The 9476-nt window shown below is 34.1% G+C and overlaps 5 non-coding genes across 5 annotated transcripts; all 5 read right to left on the reverse strand.

The window, feature by feature from the left end:
• Positions 1-141, reverse strand: LOC115924842. Its single transcript, XR_004064445.1, has one exon. It is a non-coding gene; the product is annotated as a U4 spliceosomal RNA (small nuclear RNA).
• A 997-nt stretch (positions 142-1138) lies between these two features.
• On the reverse strand, positions 1139-1279 carry LOC115924843. The gene has a single exon (XR_004064446.1). It is a non-coding gene; the product is annotated as a U4 spliceosomal RNA (small nuclear RNA).
• A 780-nt stretch (positions 1280-2059) lies between these two features.
• Positions 2060-2200, reverse strand: LOC115924844. Its single transcript, XR_004064447.1, has one exon. It is a non-coding gene; the product is annotated as a U4 spliceosomal RNA (small nuclear RNA).
• Positions 2201-4636: 2436 nt separating this feature from the next.
• On the reverse strand, positions 4637-4777 carry LOC115924848. Its single transcript, XR_004064451.1, has one exon. It is a non-coding gene; the product is annotated as a U4 spliceosomal RNA (small nuclear RNA).
• Positions 4778-6898: 2121 nt separating this feature from the next.
• On the reverse strand, positions 6899-7039 carry LOC115924845. Its single transcript, XR_004064448.1, has one exon. It is a non-coding gene; the product is annotated as a U4 spliceosomal RNA (small nuclear RNA).
• Between the last annotated feature and the right edge of the window lie 2437 nt (positions 7040-9476).

Genomic DNA, 9476 nt, shown 5'->3' on the forward strand with positions numbered 1-9476 from the left:
TCTCCATGGAGATCTGGAAAAATTGCTACAGCCGACGGTATTTCACGTCGTCAGAGCGGGGTATTGGGATAAGTTTTCAACTAGCAATAATCGCGCCTCGGATAAACCTCATTGGCTACGATACTGCCTCTGCGCAAAGATATCTTTGGAAAGTATCTCAATGATTACTAAGGCTTTCATTGTAACTTGTCGTAATGGTGAGATGAACATCGAGATGTCTTATAATATTAGCTTTAATAATACATTGAATAATTCTGAACATGTTAAACTGTATCAAAAGTAGCATACAACTAATATACAAATTGTACTCATAATTTATTCATTTTGGGCTTAGAATAATGCTTTTAAAATTTAAAAAAACTTTCATATTTTCCAACCCTACCTCGCTCACTGAAGAATATCCTATTGAGAATTTGCATATATAATAACTTATTTGAATGACAATAGGACTGTTCCATGATCTTCTGATTGTCCCATATCACTGAGTTCACCTGACTTCAACTAATGTATATTGAGGTATGTCTCTTTCCATATATCTTTCTCTTAATATCAATTTTCTTTCTATTTACCTAAGATTATTATCTGTGCTCAATATATCAACTTGTATTTGGAAGAAAAAGTGGATGTGGCAAGAATTCATTATAGGCTAACGGTACGCAGCATCTAAACTAAAGTAGGTTAAGTTTTTAAACGTTCTGAATGAGCGCCACCTCTTGGTGAAATCGTAAAAAATGTAACTTGTAAGAAAAGAAGAAAATAAATTCTCTGTGATGAGTTTTACCGTCTTAGTGTTCAATGGTTCAACTGTGATGTGGCTCTGGGAAGAAAAGGAAGAAAAAGAATAGGAGATATAAGAGGAGAAATTGAAGAAGAAGAAGATAGAAGGAAGGAGGAAGGAGGACAACATGAAAAAGAAGAAGTTGAATCCGAAAAAGGAGGAGGAGAAGAAGAAGTCAGATAGGGAGGAGGAACAAAAACAAAAGGAGTATGTGAAAAGGATAAGAAGAAAGAGGGGGAGAACAAGGACAAGGTGAAGAAGAAAAAGTTGAAGACGAAATGGGAAGTATAGCAAGAAGAAGAAAAAGAAGGAGAACGAGAAGAAGAAGCTGAAATCTTTCTTTTCATTGGTATTATAAGATCTCCATGGAGATCTGGAAAAATTGCTACAGCCGACGGTATTTCACGTCGTCAGAGCGGGGTATTGGGATAAGTTTTCAACTAGCAATAATCGCGCCTCGGATAAACCTCATTGGCTACGATACTGCCTCTGCGCAAAGATACCTTTGAATGAAATCTCAATGAATACCAAGGCTTACATTGTAACGTGTTGTAATGGTGAGATAAACATCGAAATGTCTTATAATATTAGCTTTTATAATAAATTGAATAGTTCTAAATAAACATATTCAATTTTATCAAGAGTAGCATACAAGGTGAACAAATATATACTAATTGTACACATGATTTTGTTGCTGCTGCTTAGAAAAGTGCATTTTAGATTAAAAACTTGCAAATTGACCAACCCTACCTCGCTCACTGAAGAATATTCCATTTAGAATTTGCATAAATAATAACTTATTTGAATGACAATTTGACTGTTCCATCATTTTCTGGTTGTCCCGTATCCCTGAGTTTATTTCATCAAGTAATTTGCATATTGGGTATGTCCCTTTCAAACTAAATGAAGAGCATATTTTAGAGACAGAAACACATGTTTTTAAAAAAAAATGATAATAAGAAACGAGACATTTAGTACATTTTCGTGTTTTTGTCTTTCTTTGCTCCAAAATTGCTCTGGCAATGAAAGGAGAATAATTTAATAAATTAAATAATCATTATATGGACATTAGACATGCAAGAAAAGATAGAAGAGATAAATAATTAATAAATGATGTCATATAATAACTTATAACTATAATTTCCTCTACATTAGACGAAGAAGAAGAAGAAGAAGAAGAAGAAGAAAAAAGAAGAAGAAGAAGAAGAAAAAAAAAGAAAGAAAGAAATAGTAGTAGAAGAAGAGGAAGCAGTCATCTTTCTTTTAACTTTATTTTTAAGATCTCCATGGAGATCTGGAAAAATTGCTACAGCCGACGGTATTTCACGTCGTCAGAGCGGGGTATTGGGATAAGTTTTCAACTAGCAATAATCGCGCCTCGGATAAACCTCATTGGCTACGATACTGCCTCTGCGCAAAGATAACTTTGGATAGAATCTCAATGATAACCAAGGCTTACATTGTAATTTCTTGTAATGGTGAGATGAACATCGAGATGTCCTATAATATTAGCTTTTATAATAAATTAAATAATTTCAAATGAACATATTGAACTGTATTAAGAGTAGCATACAAGTTGAAATAATATACTAATATAGTACACATGATTTTGTTTGGTTGTTGCTTAGAAAAGTGCATTTTAGAGTAAAAACTTTCAAATTGACGAACACTACCTCGCTCACTGAAGAATATCCCATTGAGAATTTGCATAAAATCCCATAAATAATAACTTATTTGAATGACAATATGACTGTTCCATTATTTTCTGGTTGTCCCATATCCCTGAGTTCACTTCAAGTAAGGTATATTGAGGTATGTCTCTATCCATATCTCTTTCAATTTTTCTTTCTATTTACCTAAGGTCATTATCTGTGCTCGATATATCAACTTGTATTTGGAAAAAGGTGGTTGTTGGAAGAAAGTATGTTTTATATACATAGGCTTACGGTTGCAACATATAAGCAGCATCCAAACTATGATATATATATATATATAAAAACACTTTTTTGCCTTTATTCATATTTTTTTTTTAAAGAATGGTGTGATAAAGGTATTCGATTTTTATACGATTTATTAGATGACCAAGGACACATCTTAGCAAGAGAAGAGTGTGAAAAAAAGTTTTCAATCAAAATACAGTTTCTTCATTATTATGCACTCTGTCAAATAATTAAATGCAAATACAAGTCCCAATTGGAAAGTTGTAATATGAAGGTGAATGGACTATTGTGCCCTGCATATATTTCATGCTTGTTGAAAGATGAAAAAGGATGTAGACATATTTATCAAATTATGTTAAAAGAAAAGGATGAACATTTGAATAAATTATGTAATAGATGGCATGCAGATGGTGTATTATTTGATGATAAATATATGCAATATTATTTCAGGGTTATGTTTCGCTGTACAACGCATACAACAGTTCGGTACTTTCAGTACAGACTTCTGAATAAGATACTATATTTGAATAAAGATCTTGTGAAAATTAACATAATTTTAAATAAGAACTGTTCCCTTTGTGGAAGAGAAGAAGAAGATATGGTACACTTTTTTTACTCCTGTAACGTGACCAAATTGATTTGGAGTTGTTTGACTGATTGGTTAACTATTGTAACACGCTGTAGAATAAAACTGTCCTTAATACATGTTTTGTTAGGTTTCATTGAAAAAAGAAATGATGCTTTAAACTGTATAATAATTTGGACTAAACAACAATTATATATTTACATATACAAAATGATAAAGAGGAACATAATTGTTCTTACACTATAAACATAGTGTATTGTCGTATACATTATAAACACAGGCATATTTCAAAAATATTTGTCATAAGTACTCAAAGTAATAATAATGCATATTCAATAAAATGTTTTTTAAAAATTTGTAACAAACCTGCACTTTGGGATGATTTTTTTTATAGATTTTTCAAAATAGAAAAAGGTAAACGGTGATGGTAATACTTTACATTAATATTGTCGTATACAACATTATGAAAAGGAACATTTTTTTTACAGTATAAACATATCTTCTTTGCAAATTAATTAGTCCAAAGGTAAATTGTATAAATTAAACAATCTGAATAAATCTTTTCTTATATAAACAAAACACGTAAGGTGAAGGTACTGCTTCATAACCCATAATAAACCAATTTGTTATATTTACATAGAATGACATGGTGCATTTTGTTAAATTCCTAGATTTTATTATGAGGGTCTTTTATCAGTGGAGGTCTGTAACTATACTGTTGTAAACTTGTAATTAAACAAATCATAATTATGTTTGTAAACATTATGAACGAGCGCCACCTCTTGGTGATATTGTAAAAATGCAAACTGCATCTCTGTGATGAGTTTTAGAGTCCAGTGGTTTAACTGTCATGTCGCTCTATGAAGCAAAAAAAAAAAAGAAAAAAGGAGAAGATGGAGAAGAAGGAGGAGGAGGAGGAAGAAGACAAACAAAGGAGAAGGTGAAAAAGGATAACAAGAAGGAGGAGGAGGACAAGATGAAGAAGAAATTGTTGAAGACGAAATGGGAAGAAGGAGAAGAAGAGGCAGAAATCTTTCTTTTAATTTCGTTGTTAAGGTCTCCATGGAGATCTGGAAAAATAGCTACAGCAGACGGTATTTCACGTCATCAGATAATTATAATTAATAAATAATATCATATAATAACTTTAAATTTCCTCTACGTAAGACAAAGAGAAAGAACGAAAGAAGGAAGAAGAAAAGGGAAAAGAAGGAAGAGGTGAATCACCTCTTCCTTCTTTTCTGACGACGTGAAATACCGTCATCAGATGAAGAAAACAGGTGAAGAATAAGGAGGAGGACTAGAACTCTTTCTTTCATTTCGTTTTTAAGATCTCCATGGAGATCTGGAAAAATTGCTACAGCCGACGATATTTCGCGTCGTCAGAGCGGGGTATTGGGATAAGTTTTCAACTAGCAATAATCGCGCCTCGGATAAACCTCATTGGCTACGATACTGCCTCTGCGCAAAGATAACGTTTGATGGAATCTCAATGACTACCAAGGCTTACATTGTAACTTGTTGTAATGGTGAGATGATCATCGAAATGTCTTATAATATTAGCTTTTATAATAAATTTAATAATTATTAAAAAAAAACATTAAACTGTATCAAGAGTAGCATACAGGTTAAAATAATATACTAATAGTACACATGCTTTTGTTTGGTTGTTGCTTAGAAAAGTGCATTTTAGAGTCAAAACTTTCAAATTGACCAACCCTAACTCGCTCACTAAAGAATATCCCATTGAGAATTTGCATAAATAATAACTTATTTGAATGACAATGACTGTTCCATGATCTTCTGATTGTCCCATGTCCCTGAGTTCACTTCAATTCAAGTATACGGTATTCCGAGGTATGTAGAGGTGTCGTGGACGAGTGGATATGTCACCAGACTGTGAATTACCAGGTCCGCGGTTCAAGTCCCACCGCGGCACTAATGTCCTTTGGCAAGACATAGATCTACATTTGCCACTCTCCACCCAGGTGTTAAATGGGTACCCGGTAGGATGCGAAAGTTACTGTGCTTAGATTAGCAAGTGTGCGCTTGTTAAAATGACGCCTGGCTGGAATGCTCCCCAGGGAGTGGAGAATGTGCATACATTGTGTGCGGGTAAGTCTGAATCTGATCACCGAGGTAATATGTAAAGCGCTTTGAGAGGGCCTTCGGTCCTGAAAAGCGCCATATTAGAACTAGCTATTATTATTATTTCTTTCCATTTTCCTTTCTCTTAATATCAGTCTTTTCTTTCTATTTACCTAATTATTATTATTGCTCCATACATGGAGCCACCTTTTTTTTCTCCAAATACAAGAGTTGCTATATATAGCAACTCTTGTATTTGGAAAAAAAAGGTGGCTGTTGGAAGAAGATCGCACCATGTAAGGTCGCACCATGTAAGCATAGCCACGCTACGATATAATATATATTTTTTTGTTTAAAGCTTTTTTGCCTTCATTCAGATTTTCATATACAGTATAAACATAGTGTATTGTCTTATACATTATAAACACAGACATATTAAAAAAAATATTTGTCATAAGTTTTCAAACTAGTATAGTACATTTTCAATTAAGTATAAACAAAATTGAAACAATCCTGCCCTTTGGGAGGAAACAAAACAGATTTTCCAAAATAGAAAAAAAGTAAAAAGTGACGGTAATAATTCATGTTAATACTGTCGGATACAACAATTTTTTACTGTATAAACATATCTCCTTTGCAAATTAATTAGTTTAATATAAATTAAGCAATCTGAATAAAGATTTTCTTGAAGGTGCAGGTGCTGCTTCATAACCCATAATAAACATATTTGTTATATTTACATAGAATGACATGTTGCATTTTTTGAAATCCTATATTTTATAATTATTATACGAGGGTCTTGTAATAGTGGAGGTCTGTAACTATACTGTTGTAAACTTGTAATTGAACAAAATAAAACAGTTGTTTTAAAACATTGAATGAGCGCCATCTCTTGGCGAAATAGAATTGTAAAAATGTAACCTCCATCCACTATGAACACGACGGACAAAGAAAGCGGACAAAATATACAGTTCCTCATGTAGACAAAGGAACATCTCTTCACTGCTATTATGTAAAAATGTGTAGAACAGGTGTCACATGCATATTCACCTGTTCTACACATTTTTACATAATAGCAGTGAAGAGATGTTCCTTTGTCTACATGAGGAACTGTATATTTTGTCCGCTTTTTTTGTCAGTCATATTCACAGTGATCTCTGTGACGAGTTTTAGGGTGGTCCAGTTGTTTAACTGTAATGTCGCTCTAGGAAGAACAAAAAAGAAAGGAGAAGAAGAAGAAGCGGAAGAGGAGGAGGAAGAAGAAAAACAAAGGAGAAGGTGAAGAAGGAGAAGAAGAAAGAAGGAGGACAAGATGAAGAAGAAGAAGTTGAAGCCGAAAAAGGAGGAGGAGAAGAAAAATAGAAGGAGGAAGGAGAAAGAAGGAGTAGATGAAAATGGGTAAGGAAGAAGGAGGAGGATGAGCACGAGATAAAGAACAAGAGGAAGAACAAAAGGAAGAAGAAGTAAAAGAAGTAGAAAATCTTTCTTTTCATTTCATTTCTAAGATCTCCATGGAGATCTGGAAAAATTGCTACAGCCGACGGTATTTCACGTCGTCAGAGCGGGGTATTGGGATAAGTTTTCAACTAGCAATAATCGCGCCTCGGATAAACCTCATTGGCTACGATACTGCCTCTGCGCAAAGATATCTTTTCTTAAAATCTCAATGATAACCAAGGCTACCATTGTAACTTGTTGTAATGGTGAGATGAACACCGAAATGTCTTTTTTAAGCTTTAATAGTAAACTAAATAGTAATAAGTGAACTTGTTGAAATGTATCAAAAGAAGCATACAAATTGAACTAATATACAACTTGTACTCATTTATGTTTTGGGGGCGTTGTTACTTAGCATAGTGCATTTTAGAGTAAAAACTTGCAAATTTTCCGACCCTACCTCGCTCACTGAAAAATATCCCGTTGATAATTTGCATGAAAATTTAAATGACAATACGACTGTTTCATGAGTTTCTACTTGTCCCATGGCCCCGAGTTTACCAAATAATTGGCATATTAGGTTTGTCCTTTAAACCTAAGGAAGATGATTTTTTTTTTTCTTAGACAAACACCGATTTAAAAAAAAAAAAAAAAAAAAATTGGCTTCAGAATTGCCTTTGCGATGAGAGGAGAAAGTCAGACAATAATTCTATGTAGACGTTAGACATAATAGAAGAGATATAGGAGATAATAACAAATAAATGATAAAATATAATAACTTGAAATGTCCTGTTACGTAAGAAGAAGTCGAAAAGGGAATGAAGAAGAATAAGACTAAAAAGAAAAGGGACCTTGATTTGTTTCTGTTATGAATACTCGCTCGGTGTGTTCTGACAAACTCGATCATTATCACCATCATTGTCATCATCATCATCAGTTGATCACCACCGTCACCACCGCCATCATCAAAATCATAACCAACCCTCCTTCTCTTTCTACTCCTCTTTTTCATCATTATTATAATTACCATTATGTTCAGCATTGCCGTAATCATCATCACCATCATCGTCATCTTCATAAAAATCACCGTCATCATCATCGTCACCATTATCTTTATCACCAAGTGACACCAACACTATCATCATCATCAATCATCACCACCAACATTATCATCGTCACCATTGTCATCATCAAATAGTTATTACTAAAAATATCATTTATTTGGGAGTAATTTCCAAATCAGTATTCCAAGCTATTCCATCGTTGTAATTATCGTGGCACTTTGTCCCTGTGAATTACCATGTTCCACATCAAAGAGCGCCACCTCGTGTTTATATGACCACACGCAGACTTGGTAAAAACCAAGCGGGGTATGTAAAAGTAGAGGAGAAGGAGGAGGAGGAGGAGGAGGAGGAGGAGGAGAAGAAGGAGAAGAAGAAGAAGAAGAAGAAGAAGAAGAAGAAGAAGAAGAAGAAGAAGAAGAAGAAGAAGAAGAAGAAGAAGAAGAAGAAGAAGAAGAAGAAGAAGAAGAAGAAGAAGAAGAAGAAGAAGAAGAAGAAAGGAAGAAAGAGACTATGATGATGAAGAAGATATTAGTAATATGTCTTGTTTACTCGGATTAGCCTCATCAGTATTTAATACTGTTCTGCCCTGCAATCATAATTATAACCCGGTTTTATGAAGCCTGGATGAAGAATATAAGACAGAAAGAGAATAATAATGATAATAATAATAATAATATTTAATTAGTATATAGCGCTTAATACATGTCCCTAAGCGCTTTACAAAATATACTATTACCCCGGTTATTGGATTCAGTGCTTGCCCGCACACACTGTGTGCACAATCTCCACTCCCTGGGGAGCATTCCAACCGGGCGTTTATGTACGCTCACAAGCTGTTTGACCAACAATGACGGCCTCATCCTACCGGGTACCCATTTGACACCTGGGTGGAGAGTAGCACTAGTGCAGGTTAATATCTTGCCAAAGGATTATTAGTGAAGAAGAGGGATGACAACAATTATGATGAGGTGGAGAAGTTGAAGAGGAAGAAGAAGAATACAGAGGTATAGAGAGAGAGAGAGAGAGAGAGAGAGAGGAAAAGAAAGAGAAAGAAAGAGAAAGAAAGAGAAAGATTGAGAGAGCCTGGGCTAGAGAGAGAGAGAGAGAGAGAGAAAGAGAAAACGAGAGAGGGGGAGTTAAAACATCATATAGCCTACATGTATCATAGAATGATACTTCGTTTGATAGAATAAAACAAACAGAGAGTTATATCTTGAATAATTCATGTTCAACGTAGGAATTCCATAAAAATCAAATAAAAGTTATTTATAGGCCAACTCATCGTAGCCCTATATCTGATACAAAACCAATGAAATCACCTCTACTTTTTCTAGACAAAAAGAAACAATTTCGTAAGTTCCACAATCGGGAGGCCTTGATAACGTTCTGGCATTGCCATGATTCAAGGAAAAAATTGCTAAGTATATTCGATCGAGAAATAGTCAAATGAACTCGGTCTACGTCAAATGCGCACCTTCATTGTAATCTTATCATTTATTTCTTTTTATTTCTGAAAAAAATATAGGCCGCTTTTTCACTATCCATTGTAAAAAACATTCAAGTGACCCCAACGTCTCGATGCA

This window comes from Strongylocentrotus purpuratus, unplaced genomic scaffold (genome assembly GCF_000002235.5).
Source record: "Strongylocentrotus purpuratus isolate Spur 01 unplaced genomic scaffold, Spur_5.0 spur5_scaffold_16, whole genome shotgun sequence".
NCBI lineage: Eukaryota > Metazoa > Echinodermata > Echinoidea > Camarodonta > Strongylocentrotidae > Strongylocentrotus > Strongylocentrotus purpuratus.